Source organism: Mus musculus, chromosome 6 (assembly GCF_000001635.26).
Source record: "Mus musculus strain C57BL/6J chromosome 6, GRCm38.p6 C57BL/6J".
Classification (NCBI taxonomy): domain Eukaryota; kingdom Metazoa; phylum Chordata; class Mammalia; order Rodentia; family Muridae; genus Mus; species Mus musculus.
The window spans coordinates 40,088,437-40,103,296 of record NC_000072.6 but is presented as its reverse complement, the minus strand read 5'-3'; the positions used below and the strand labels follow the sequence as shown (position 1 = coordinate 40,103,296).

The following is a 14,860-nucleotide window of genomic DNA, read 5'->3' as shown; positions in this document are numbered from 1 at the left end:
CAAGTTTGGCTTTCTTTCCTCAAACTCATAATACAGTAGAGGCAAATCAGTGTCTTTAATTGCTAGGTGCAAAGGGCTTTCTGATGCCTAATGAAATCTTGAGGAAAGCAGTCTCCTCAGAAACAGTTCTATTTATAGATCCTACACATGCCTGGCCTCCTTCTCTTGTTTCTGTGAGCATAGATAGGAGGGAGGCAAGGATTCTTTTTTTTTTCCTTGCTTCTGAGAGAATGGCCATCTGTCCCTCACACTTGCCGTTCTCCACCTGGCATGCTAATCCTAATTGTGACATCCTAATCATTTCCCAGAGCAACCACTATGCTGTCACAAAGAGCACATTATGACTTCAACGGGAGGGAGGATCGCCTAAAAGGTAATAGTTGGAAACAAAAGGCCTGTTTTTATGCAGAACGCATAGCTCTGAAGAATCTGCTGAGACAGCTGACAAAAATGTAATCTATAGTAAACAGATTTATGGCTAAAACAAGATGTGTGCACACACCAAAAAAAGTAGCAAATGATTCTTGAAAGTGATGATCTATTCTGATTTAAAACCATGATGAGGAAATCCCCTAAAATCAAACTGACGCATCCCTCAAAACTGGGAGCCAACCTGTGCCTTAAATGAGACACAGCTGTCAAGAGCGATCCTGAAGACAGTCTATGTCTCACACATCATCAAATCTGAAACTCAGCTTCTGTGGTCCCCTCCAGCTACACCTTGAATATGGCTTGTTGCACCCACATAGCATGTTGGTCTTCTGTCCCCACTGTGAGGGATTAAGAGGACGAGCCATGTGAATATGGTGTTCAGCAATGAGACCTTTGGAATGTGGTTATGACTAGATGAAGTCACAACTGGGGCAGATGCCTCATAATTGACTGTTGCTGTTGATCTGAAAAGAGAGGCAAAAAGTCACACAGAAAGAAGTATGCACACTGTCTCTCACCTTGTGGTGTCCAGCACCACTCCACACCACTGCCAACAACACAGCCATCACCAGAAGTAGCCACTCAACTCCAAACAGGATTGTGAACAAAATAAACCTCTTTCCTTTATAAGTCACCAGCTCTGTGGTATCATGTTATCATCACACCTCTCCAGCCCACTGTGCTCACTGGCAGAGGAATTATCCCCTCTCTCTTCAAAGCAGCCAATCTCAGTTGTTCTCACCTGAAAACCTTCTATGTCCCTCCCTCAAACTCGCCATGTTAGCTCTGTCAAAAACTCTAGGTGACCCAAGTCTATCTAAATCCTACACTTCTTACCTTCTGTCTAACATCGCCTGACTCAAGCCATGACATTGCGCAATCTGGAATATTTACATACTCTCCTGTCACTTATACACACAAGAACTTACAAGAGATGTGACAGCATCCAGAAAATATGCACAGGTTTGTAGTGAGAATTTCTGTTTCTTTAAAACCACATCCCACATATAGGAATATATTTTTCTTGTGTGGGATATGGGGCTGCTTTAGATGTCCACAGCAACAGACTATGATTCGTCCTATGCTCTGGCAGGCACGTGATTCTGCCAGCTATAGATAGTTTCTGCAAGTATATGGTGTTTGGACTTCTGGGGACTCTTGAGAAGGTATAAAATGCTGGACCCCTAACCCCCACTCCTACTCAGAGGGGCTGCAGGGGCTGCTGTTCCTCCTGTTGCTGGTTGGAAATATCCTGACAATGAAGGTCAAACTTTCCCCCAAGGAACTTGACTCCCCTAGTCACCAATAAGCTGTCTAATGAGATTGATGTCCCCTTCCTCCTCTAAACTTCTTTCTCTCCTACCTAGTGTTGGGGGATTGGAAGGGAGAAGAGTAGAGAAGGGTGGTAGAAAAGGGAACACATGAAGTAGCCAAAAGTCCAACTATCCAGGTCCATACCAGACAGAATCCCAGTACTGAGAGGAGGGAGCAGATACAAAGCCCAACCTCTAACCAAGAAGTTATTTGTAACGGATACCTGCTGGAAAGAAAGAGCCAGTCTTCTCCAAAGGATTGCCGCTGGGTAAATCGACCACATTCCAAAGCAGGCCCTAGAGTTTTGGCCAATACAAAACATAGTCCATGTTTTTATACTGTGCAGTTTTGTCCTGTTTTAGCATTTTTTTTTTTTTACTTATTGGGTTTCTGTTTTAATTTTCTTGGAGGCATTGGCCTTTTGTTAAAGAGAGAGTATGAAGTTAGGTGGGTAGGGAATTTGAGGGAATCTGGGAGGAATTGGAAGAGAAGAAAAATATTATCAAATATATTTTAAAACCTTCAATTAAAAGTAAAATCTACTGTCCCTCCGTCCAAGTTTGCCTTGCCTTCCCAGGCCAGGGTTCTATTTAAACATGCTGTTCTTCTGGATAATATCTTCCATAGCTTTTCTGCTCCCAGGAACCAAGCACACAAATTATCTTATTCCTTCTGTCATCGCCCAGTAACGTCCCTCATCCTGTCTGCTTCAACTGACCCTAGGCATCTCTCTCTCTCTCTCTCTCTCTCTCTCTCTCTCTCTCTCTCACACACACACACACATACACACACACACACGCACGCCTTTGCCTTTGCCGGTTCTCCCAGTTGGAATTCTTGTCTTCTGACTCTCCCCTGGATGGCTCTCTCCTGCCCTCTTCACTGAGCATGATCCTGAACATCTCTTCTTACAAATGTTATTCCTACCTATCCCTATAGTTCATGTTTTAACTTTTTACCTTGTCATCTTTCCTACTTAGCACACTTATCAAAACCCAACAATGCTTGTTCCTTTATTTATATAGTTGCTTTGTGGATCTTCTGTCATAATAGAATTTGGATTTGCCGGAATGAGTAACTACTATCACATCTAGCCCAGTATACAACACTCAAAGAACATTTGTTGACTATGTGACCACTGAGAGTACAGTGACCAATACTCCAGCTATTAATTACCAGGAAATAGCAAAAATAGCTGGGAAAAATGAAAAGTGCTAAAAATTATTTGAATAATTAATAATGCAGCCATTAAAAACGTGCTATGGGGAGCAGGAAGAAGACTCAGGAGAGAGCTTGCCTCACAAGTGTGAAGACTAATTTTGATCCCTCAAACCCATGGGAGTATGCACTCATTGTCCCAGAACAGGGGCAACAGAGGCAGGAGGATCCTGGATCTTGTTGGCTGTTAGGAGCGGGTGTGGCGGCAGTCCCAAAGGCGCCAGGGACTGTAGCTAAGTCGTATGACTTGCACCTGACTTCCTCATATAAGCCACAAACATCTTGAGAGCTGCGCAGGTGCACCAGGATACCGGTGAATCCAGTTTGATGGAGATATGCCCCTGCTGCCCTGCTTAACTGAAGCTGCGTGCCTGGTGAGGCGGCGTGGCCTGCTGTGCGTGGATGAGAGTATAAAAGGAATGAGAGGCCCAGGGTTCGGGGGAGATATAAACAAGAAGAATCAGGACTGAATAAACTGTTGTTAGAAGGACTGGTGGTCGTGTCGTTCTTGCTGGTCGAGAGCAGACGCGACAGTTGGCCAGTCAGGTCAATTGAAAAATCCTATCTCAAAAGACATTTCTGAAGATAATATACAGGCTCTCCTCTGGCCTATATACACACACATGTAAAACAAACAAACAAAAGACCAGTACTCCAGCTATTAATTACCAGGAAATACCAAAAATAGTTGGGAAAAATGTAAACTGCTTGAACAAATAAAACTGCATAAATAAAAACTATGCAGCCTTAAAATAATGTATAATTTACTTGATTTTGTGAAAGGATGATCATAATTCAAACAAGAAGGTTGAAAAAGCTATATGTGTGGCGTTATCTCAATATGAAATGTTGCATGCTTCTATGGATGCATCTCCTATGTTACCCACAGAACTTCCTGTTGCTAGTCATATCTTGTGAATGGTCTGAGGCTGTGAGGAGAGAGATGAGAAGACAGATCGTTCAGTCTTGGTAGCAGGACTTTTCAAAGATGCTAGTGTCCTTTATTCCTGCTGCATTAGTATTGCCTACCACAAGTGACTTTTAAACAGCGGTTCTTGGAGGGCTCTCTCTTTAACATTTACCAGTGGTTAGCTACCCGCAGAGAGCCTGACTAAACTTAACACCCCATAAAAAGCAGCATTCAGACCCGCTGCACTTCAACCTTCCAGAAGCTATTTGGCAGCTTGCTCTTCAGAATTCCAAATGAAGACTTACCTCCTCCCTCAACAAGGGGTGGGGCTGGGAAAGATATGGCAAAATACAAGTGAGAATTTTTAAAACTCGACACCAGAAAAAGGGGAAAAGCCAGAAGACTAATCTACTATTCAAATTTTCTTAGCTCAGACCGAAAAGTGCTGTGAGGGGGTGGGGGGCAATGTTCTATGGAGAATAGGGGCAAGGGATGTCTTCACACACAACAGCCTCATCTTCTTACCACCTGACACACACTCCACACCCTCAATGGCTGAGGGACTGATTGATGATTGATTTTTGCACACTGAGGAGAAAGTGTCACATGTCATGTGCAAGTGTTTCACCAGTGAGTGGCACCCCGAATCCTCACCAGGCTACTCTACCTTAGTTGTAGGCCCTGATCCAGGCAGATTGAGATAATTGTTTGCCAAATACCTCCTACACTGTGTCGCTCTGAGCCCTGTTCTCATTATGTCTCTGCCTTTAATGTTCCTACTCAACTAGGCTTGCTGGAATCTTCTGCCTCCATAAAATAGTCATATTCATATTCTCTCTCTCTCTCTCTCTCTCTCTCTCTCTCTCTCTCTCTCTCTCTCTCTCTCTCCCTCCCTCCCTCCCTCCCTCCCTCCCTCTCTCATTGTGTGTGTGTGTGTGTATACCATGTGTGTGCACATACCATGTGCACATGTAGAGGCTAAAGGAAGACATCAGTATCCTCCTCTAACACTTTTCCCTTGAGTCAGAAAACCTGGAGTTCCCCAGTTTTCACCTGTGCTGGCTTCAATACCCCTGTCTCCCCTACAATACCCTATACCCCCACACTCCCAACACATGTGCTGGCAGTCATTCCTGGGTTTTACAGAATTAAAAGTCAGGTCCTTGGGCTTGGACAATGAGTATTTTTACCCCTTGAGTCACGTCCCCAGCACTCAACAGTTTTTTGACCCTAGGCTCCCAAACTGTGTTCTCATAGCAGCTTCAATGGATACTGAAAACATGTTCCTTGGCATAGCTGTTTGTCATTCTTATCGTTATTAATAACAACATAAACAACAGATGACATTTATTGAGCTTCAGTGACAAAGCAGGTAGAGAAACACACAAAGGGAACAGTCTGGCCCTGCGACCTGCATCATTTCAGATGCCCAGCCAGTCTGGAAGCTTCTAAATTGATTTCCACCAGCTGTTTCCCAACACAAAACAGAACACTGTGTACAAATGAAAAGTTCCTGGATACATGCTGGTCATGAGGAGGATGAGCATGGGGTGCTGTGATCAGGGGAGGCACTTCTCCCTCTGTTCACATCTGTGACCCCTGCTTCCTGCAGTTGCCCAGGAATGAGACTGTTTCCCAGGGTATCTCCAACCCCGGCTGCACATAAGCATTGCCCAGGAAGAATTTTCATTTTTAAAATGCTGGAGGAGTAGACCAGAAACCCAAGGATAAAGCTGTGGAACTGGTATCTTTTTTAAGTGTTGATTTTAAAAGAGGTTCTACAAGAAAGCCTGGGCTGAAAACCAGATGCTTGTGGGCAAAGCATCTTTAGGAATCTAGTCTCTTTCACCTGGACGCAATGACTAGTACTGTGGGTGGGCACGCAGCTCACCCACCAAAAGTCACTTGTTGGCACTTGTGTGCACAGTGCTGATATAAGAAGAGATGTCCACACCATGATGGGCAGGCTGCTTTGAAAGTCTATCAGCATCTTGGAAGCATGTGCCTACTTTCACAGGATGTTAAACCACTAAAGGATCACCACTCATGATGGCAATGCTGATGGCCACTGGAGCATCTTTGATGGTTGGGAGTTCACCAGGGCTGTGCATTTGGCCTTAGCTGCCAGATGTTGATGCTTGGAAGGGAAACAAGATGCAAGTGTATGGGACAAAGCCCCAACAAGAGCCTTGAATAAGGTGTTTTCTCAATCAGAGCAGACGCAGATGGGTTAGGACAGGAAGTAGTTTGGAAAGCATCGTCATCTTTGGAAGACTTTCCCATGGAGGTAGCAAGTCAGGGTCCAACTGACCTCTGGGGTGCTAAGGCTTAGAGACTGAGAGAAGCCATTAACTCATTGCCAAGACTTCCAGACTACTTACTAGCTGTGTACCAAGAGCACATTATTTTACCTTTCCACATTTAAGTTTCCTTCTTGTTTTAAATACAATGAAATGGTTCACTAGGATCAACAAATCTCTTAATTTTTGTGATATGTCCTAAGCTGCCTGCTTTCCTGATGATCAACTACATCAATCATATTTTGCAGAATTTGACAGTTCTTTCTAACCATCCCAGTTATGTTTTTCCTCAATTGCTTAAAAATTGGTAAAATTTTTCATTTAGGGCAGAAGTATCTCAGTTTCAAGCTTATATCTATGGTAAACATTTCTGTCACATATGGTTCAAAAAATGTCTTTAATGGCATTAAGAAAGCAGGGAAAACACATATTTATTTATCACTTCTCTAAAAGTTGAATTGTAGCCGTTTAGCAATATTTAACAGTGCTATTCTGGGAAGATATGGTGGAGCTGTTGTGTTGCTCTCTGAAGAGTAACACAGTATAAGATCAAGATGAGCTGCAAACCAGACAGGCTGGAAAATCTCTAGGCCCCTCTCTAGGCTCCTGAAGTGAAGTGCAGGGTTAGCCATCAAACTCCCAAGCAACTTAGCCCAAGTTTGAAGAAAGGATGTCATGCCTCACATATCTGTATTTCTCATTAAGCAGAAAGTCTGTCCTAAATGTGGGTGAAATTTTTGAACATTAAATGAATCACCCCCCCAAATGACTAATGAAGAAAAACTTAGAATTTAGAGTCTACATATTTAGGTTTTCCTACTCTAAATGAACTCAAAGTAACTTAAATATGTGCACAGCCAAGCCTCTTAGTATCACAACACCAAATTATTAATTTTCTATTTCTAATCACACCCTCAGAATGAGCTATAAGATGGATACCAGCCATCATCACCGTATGTTCAAAGATTCAATGTTTAGGAAACTTGTGCCATGGGGACTGCCATGTTGTAAGTCCAAGGAATTATTATTAGATGGATGACCTGATGAATTAGGTAGGTGCATGGATGGGTGGTGGAAACGTGGATGGGTCATTACATATCACCCCAGCACGGACACCTTACAATCATAACACAGTATCTCAAAATAAATCTTGTTCAATAAGAGATAATTAAAGTAAGTCTGAAGCACCTTTCTCCAAACCCACTTTCTTCTTTAAAGTCAAAAAATCTAATAAAATAAAAAATAAATAACCATTAGGTGTAGATAATACTGCTGACATTTGTCTTAGAGATGTTCACAAACATCCAGCTTCGGCAACCCTACGCAGCCGTCAGAGACACCGTTTTTCAGTTGCACTATATTCAGCAAATGCAACCCTGATATTTCATCACTAATCCTATATTGTTGGCAGATCCAGACAAACTTTGGTCTTATCCAGACTCTGGTAAAATGTTCTGTTTTAACTCAACTTGAATCATATCTTGGAATGGAGTAACTCTGAGGACTGGATTGTGCCTCCGGAGTTTCCAGTTTTGTATCTGCCTTGTTGCAGCCCATCTTCCTTACTCCCTGCAAACTCTTCATCTTGGCATTGATCGTTCCTGGAAAGGCATCCCAGGAGCTCAGCTCTAGGAATTAAGGTCATCTTGGCATCCAAAGTCCTCCCTGTGTTAGCCAGGCACCAGGAGTCTTCTTCCAGTTCTGGTGACCTCACTTCCTAGGTTAAGTTGCTCATAACTAATTAAAGAACCAGCTTAAGTCCGTGTCCTTGATCCCAGGTCAGTCAGAAAAAAGCCTGTCACTCTGCCCTTCTCATTGACATTCCCTCTCCTAGGCGAACAGAGCAGAAGCAGTAGCATTATCTCCACCTAGGGCTTTCTCTGCTCCAGCATGAAACCCATCCATCTCTTCTTACCCCCTCCTCCTAAGAAGCCACACTCCTACTCTCCCCATAAGATGAATGTGGTAGTCCCTCCCTATGACATTTTCAGTGATAACTGTGAAACTTCCAAACACAGTGGTAACTCTCAGTACTACCAAGAATCAAGGAGATGAGAGCTTCTGCCTTGGCCACAGATAGCTTAAGTAAGAGCTGCTAAGAACCAGTGTCTGTCAGCACTTCTTATTCTTCCACGATGCATACACAGAACAGGGAAGCTGCAATCTTATTGCCTATAGCTCTCAAGTTAAAGAAGGAAACGGAGCTATTTGGATTTAACAGTCTTTTGTTTGTTTGTTTGTTTGTTTTTGTTTTTTCAAGACAGGGTTTCTCTGTGTAGCTCTGGCTGTCCTGGAACTCACTTTGTAGACCAGGCTGGCCTCGAACTCAGAAATTCGCCTGCCTCTGCCTCCCGAGTGCAGATCTTCCCTCACCTATCTACAATAAAGAATAATAAGCAACATCAAAGATAAAATGGAGGGATAGTGGCCAACACACCTGGCCACAGTTTCCCCATACTGTTACTGTTGCTTGAATACAGTAAGAGTACTCTCCAGAGCTGGGTTGTAAACCTCCAAACTAGGATGTCACTGACAATTAGAAAAACCACTTTCAAAAATAAGATGGCACAGAATTAATGTCATCAACTGGTTTTATAAACAGATTAACTTTAATGATTTTTGAGACACAAAGGAAATGGCCATCTGTAAGGAGCTGGAGGACAAAAGAGATGATTATTAGTTTGTTGAGATTTACTCAATACCACCCGAAAGACAAACACCTAACTCTGAACTTCATGAGTCTGAACAGTGCTTGTGCCCTTAGCACTTAACAGGCACTCAATAAATGTTTGTAAATTATAGTATGTTTGTATGTATGTATGTATTTATGTATGTACAAACGTATGTATGAATGTATGGGCAGGTGTAGGGAAAGTTCCATTGTATATTGTGCTGATGTGCTCACGCAGTGTATACACGTAACAACCCTAATGGAGCCCATTCTCCAGGTGCTCCATGAACTGGAAATATTCCCTGTATTAATTGCTTTTCTCCTGGCTATGACCAAATGCCTGGAGGAAGCAACGTCAATGAGAAAGAGTTTATTTTTGCATGACAGTAAGAAGTGATATCATTTATCACGTGATGGAAAGGATAGCAATAGGAGGGCACTGGTCATACCATATCCATAGTCAGGGAGCAGAGGGCAGAAAAGAAGTGGTGTCTGGCTCTTCAACCTCAAGGCCTACCCCCAGGGATCCATCTCTTCCAGGTAGATTCCATCTCCTAAAGGTTTCTTTTCCTTCCAAAGGAGCACTATCATCCGGGGAGCAGGCATCCATACAAATGAGCCTTCCAGGGTGGTGGTTGCAGGGGAGGCACATTTCACATTAGAACCACCACACTTTCCCAGACCTTCTACTCTGATTTTCTCTGGATCATCAATCAATTCTCAATGATAATCAGGCTGTCAAGATCTAAATATCTTTCAAGCATTACCACAAGGAGTAGATATGAATCTAGCCTCAAAATGTATATGTTATTGATAAATTATTACAACAGAATGCTTTTTTGATGTGTATGGTTAATACCAATTTCTCCCTCAGGGGAAAAAAAAAAGGTAGTGAACCATGAAATCAAGTTTCTGGATTTGCCAAGCTGAGAACCAGGCCCAGCCTCAGCAGCCAGGCAGTTTCTCTATTATCCTCTCACGTAAGAGTCAGCAGGTCCAACGTGTGCTTAAATTAGGTGTACTGTCTGCCGCCTAACTGCGCTGCTATCTCTGGCCTTCTGAATTTCAAACATGAGACCTCAAGAATATTCAGCTGTGGGCATTACTCTCCCAGCTCATCAGAGAACAAGAGCAGAAAATACATCCTTAAAAACAAGGATCATATTAGTATGTCTCAGATGTCAATCATCTACAATCAAGTTCAAAGATAATAAACACAACAGCTTTTAATGAGTAAAATTTTGTTTTTACATGCATATGGTAAGTCGGGAGGGTTGAATAGGTTAATAAATAATTTGTAGAGGGAAAAAAATGGGTATTTTAAAAATAGGTTCCCTTGATTAAACTAGAAGTCCCAGGCAACCTTAAATATTCTGCATATTGTTGCCAGGTGACTCGTATATAGTGAGTCTTGTGCTAGACAATGGGGGACCCAAGAAGAAAAATGAGCAGCTTTGCCCTTCAAGAAGTATATGGCTATGACCCATGAAAATGGAAAACTTTCTAAATCCAATGTAAACCTGAAATAGCAATCAGAGAAAACACTGTGAGAGACATCAACTTCAAAGAAGTAATTTAATACAAAGGTGGAGTTTCGGGACTCAGATGAAAATGCTGGATCCCTATGACGTGAATATTTATAGAAATGTTCAAGGGGAATGTAGCTCCTGATGCGGATTTTGAAGACGAGGCTAAATTCTGGATGTAGGCAGAGGAGAATGAGAAGGCAGCAAAAGTTCATGTTTATAGTCAGTTCTATACGCGTGCCACTTTGACTGGAGGCATAGATTCATGTTAGCCTGGATTTGTAATTCTTTAAAGACAGGCTTGGATCTTGGAGGCTGCAGACTGCTGACAAAGGGAAGAATGTGCACAGAGAGTCTGGTGAAGGAAAGGTGTTTCCAAAAGATCAGTCTGATAGAGCTGCACAGAACTGAGAAGTTGACTCAAACCTGGTGACAAGATCAGCTCACGGGCTATAGCAAAACCTCAGGTGTGAACAGATGGAGACAGGTGAGGGACATGGGGACAAGTGGGAGAGGCATTTAAGCAAAAACAAGAATTCTAGCCTGGGCGACTAATGAGATACATGCCAAAATACAACCAAGTGGAAAAGGAGCCTTAGTGCTCAAGGCTGACCATTTAGAATGAGACTAGGCTATGGATAGAAAGTGATTGATAATGTTAGGTAGACTGGATCTGTGATGCTGTGTACCTGGACAGATTCAACCACAAAGCAGTAATTCTGTAGTCTGTTGGACTTTCTTGATACTAGAACACAGGCTGAGACTACCTCAGTGGAACGGACAGCACGGGCATTTGGGTGAAGGACATATCAGAGGGAGCGCAGAACTGAAGCACAGCATAAGGACATTAAAAAGTGGGGAGCAGATGGAAGAGAGTGGAGAACCATGAGTGGAGATGGAGCAGTCATTGAGGGGGAAGGAAAGACATGATCAAAGGAAGCATCAAGCATTGCTAAGCAGATGATCTGAACATAGATCCTCAAGAAAAAGAATCCTGAGCCAACGGGTTCCCCGGAGTGTTTTATCTATCTCAGGATGGCACTGAAGACAGAAGAGATGGGGCGTGAGAATGCGCTCTAAGCTTCGAGACCATAAACGTGAGCAATCACAGTTGTGCTCACACGGCCAATGGCAGTGCAAGAGAATAGCTTGGCCAGCCAAAGATCTTACCTCTACCCCTGCGGAATGAACACTTTCCTAACCCCAGTGGTGTATAAACCACCCTGCAAACAAAGCCTGGCTCCACTCTTTCCTGCAAAGCCAAACTTGAGATTTTACAAACAAATGAGCAGTCAATCAATAGAACAGCCAACGAATAAATAAATATCCCTTTGAACCACCTGCGTTTAGGGTCTAAAATGTGCCATTCTGAGAGCTGAAGCATATGGCTTGCTACCCCCACCCCCACCCACTGCTGATTCCAACTGGCAGAGATCAAAAGGTTCCAAGAAGGAGAGAGATGAGAAAAGGAATCTCCAGGGTTTTCAGGCAAAGCCGCTAGCACTGTTGCAGCTAAATGAAAAGAGGGTCAGGTGGTGGTGATGCTCAGTGGAAGCTGAGGCTGAAGTGGCTGCTCCACAGGCAGCCACAAGTTTCTTGCTTTGTTTGTTTTCAGCTCATTGCCTGCAGATCTCCATGGCGCAGTTTCAGGGATGCTCTATCTGGCTCGTGGCTGCTCCCTATCAGGAACTGGATTTGAATGGGTGGTTTCTGCACTTAACAATGCCTTTCTCTCATCATGGGGGCCCTAAGCCAAGTACATCTTTCTGCTTTTGGAAATAAGACTTCCCCTCCCCCAAAGGTACACATAGTAGTACAAATGCAGGTCTTTTTTTTTTCCCAAAGCATAAGAATACGCCAGAATGGCTTCCTCTGTCATGTACAACATACAGTTGCATTGTGCAAGCATGTGTGACTGTCAGCTTACAGAATAAACTTGATAGCAACAACTTCACCTGTGGAGGTGATTACAGTAATAAGTAGGGAAGCACTACAGTCAAACTCCTCCTGAGCAAAACTTTCTCTAGTGTTTACATAAGAATTGATACTCTTGGGGCTGGAGAAATGGCTTAGTGGTTAAAAGCACTAGCTCTTCTTCCAGAGGACCAAGGTTCAATTCCTAGCACCCTCAGATTGACACACACACACACACACACACACACACACACACACATCTGTAACTCCAGTTTCAAGGGATCTCATACCCTCTTCTAGCCCATGCCAGCACTGCAGACACATGGTACCTAGGTATACACAGGCAAAACACCCAAACACATAAAATTAAAATAAATAAACCTTTAAAAAAATTGGTGTTCTTGAGTTCAACGATCCATAAGTTTCCCTTGAAATTATTTCCCTATCATTACTACAAGTTGGCAGAAAGTATAGGGCAAACACTCCGAATAGAAGCTGAGAGAAAAAGTATCCTGGGTGGAGTCAAGGGGATAATTTTGACCACAAGAGGCTGTTGGGATGACCTTTCTTCACATTTCGTGAAGGTGTGTCTCTGTATTTTCAGTTGTTAATTCTTTAGCATCAGACAGCTAAGTGCTGACAGGATTATGGTGTTGTCATTCCTATGGCCTATCACTGGGTTTTTCTATTTTGTTAAATATTCATTTTTCCATCTAAGTCAATCTGGAATGTATCAGAGTCTGTCTTGCAACTGGCTGGTTATAATACAGATCTGACAGCCCACAGACTCGGCAGGAAGGAAGAGAGTGGAACTTCTGGACAGAGGAGTGAGGCCTGGCAAGGGAAGCAGAAGCTGGAGACGCTGAGGGCAGACACATGGACCACACCAAAGACAAGAAAGGTATAGAGCTAGCCTCATGGCCAGGCATAGTCTAGATAGTTAGGTTAAGTTAGGTGAGCTAGCTGAGAGACTGACTACCCTAGCAAAAGGCCAAAGCTTTAGACTGTAACGGAAGCTTCCGTGTCTTAGTTATACCACTGGTGGGTCCGAGAAAGTTATTCTATAGTGTGGCAGCTTCTGTAGAGAGGCAGCTTCTCTGATGATCTTGGGGGTTGCTAAGAAGAACATGGAAAGCACCGGAAGGAGAAACTGCCAAGCCTTGTACTTTACCCTCCAGCAACCACTCAAGTCACTACCGTATAGACTCGGGGTGCTGTGCCACTCTTGATTGACTGATTGATTGATTGATTTTGGTTTTTCGAGACAGGGTTTCTCTGTATAGCCCTGGCTGTTCTGAAACTCACTCTGTAGACCAGGCTGGCCTTGAACTCAGAAATCCACCTGCTCTGCCTCCCAAGTGTTGGAATTAAAGGCATGTGCCACCACCGCCCGGCCTAATGAATCTAGTATCGCCAGATGGGAGAGAGGCTTGTTTCCTTCATTTGCTTCTTCAAATACTTAACTAGCCCCACCTAGTTAAAGCTAACTTGAAGCTTTATGGTGCTTATCTAAAAAGAAATAGCCCTATTCTGATCAACCAGTTGCATCTTTTGTTAATAAAAAAAATGCAATTAAAAGCCAATTTCATTCAATTGAAATGTCTGAGAAGTTTCTCGTTAAGAGGCATCCACCTGCATTAGAACCCGCCTGTAAGAGACATCACCTGCTTTAGAGAGCAGATTGGCAGCCTCTGTAGACCACCGCTCAGTTGTTGCCCTACATGATCTGCAGGTGCATCTCCTTAAGAATGCAAATCACAGAAGCAAATTTAGACACTGTTTTGGAGCCTGTGACCTTTGGAGACTTGGTTGCAAGCTAAGGACTTGGGGAGGGGGTATTTATAGACTCCTGGAGAGATTCTCAGGAGATTTTCTCCCAAATGACATCTCTGGACCCTTAAATACCTGAGACTTTATTTTCAAGCTCAAAGAACACTGTTCCTTCGTCTTTAACATTCCTTGGAAGTTACGCTAGTACTTTCTCTTTCTCACCATAGAGCATCTTCCGGTCTCTGTTTTCCTCTGAGGAGGGATCTATCCTTTGAGGTATGGATCCCTTCCTCCTGACCTTGCCTTTCAGTCTGTGAGTTTATATGAAGTTTGCCAGCAGACTCACTAAGATCAGGAACCCAGAGGAGAAGACAGCTGGACTCAGGGGTCACGAAGAGTGCGCTGTGTCTAGTTCAGATCATGCTGTCAAGTGAGATATCTGAAGGTCAGGAAGAAGATCTATTCCCTTCAAGTCCAGAAAAAAAAAAAAGATTCAGATTTAAAATGTGCATCGGTGAAGAGTCCTCACTACTGAGGTACAGAAAAATAAATGATCCACAGGGAGAAGAGAATTTAGAGGTTAACCTAAAGAGGCTGCAGGGCCCAACCTACAGATGGAGATAGCAGAAGAAGGGAGAAGCCCTCTTTCTGTGGGTCTCTGTCTTTCTTCTCCTCCCCATTCCCCTCCCCCCATGGTCCTGAATGTCAAGATATCTCGTGTCAATTCCATCCATGTAAGAGCTATATACTCACTCTAACTTCTTTGTCTACTCAGCATCTCTTCCAGGTCAAGATTCCGTTTGAT

General features: G+C 43.3%; 1 protein-coding gene across 1 annotated transcript in view; it reads right to left on the bottom strand.

Moving 5' to 3' along the window:
• Nucleotides 1-14,860, bottom strand: part of Tmem178b (transmembrane protein 178B) — a 383,921-nt gene that overhangs the window by 151,854 nt on the left and 217,207 nt on the right. The gene's annotated exons all lie outside the window — the stretch shown is intronic.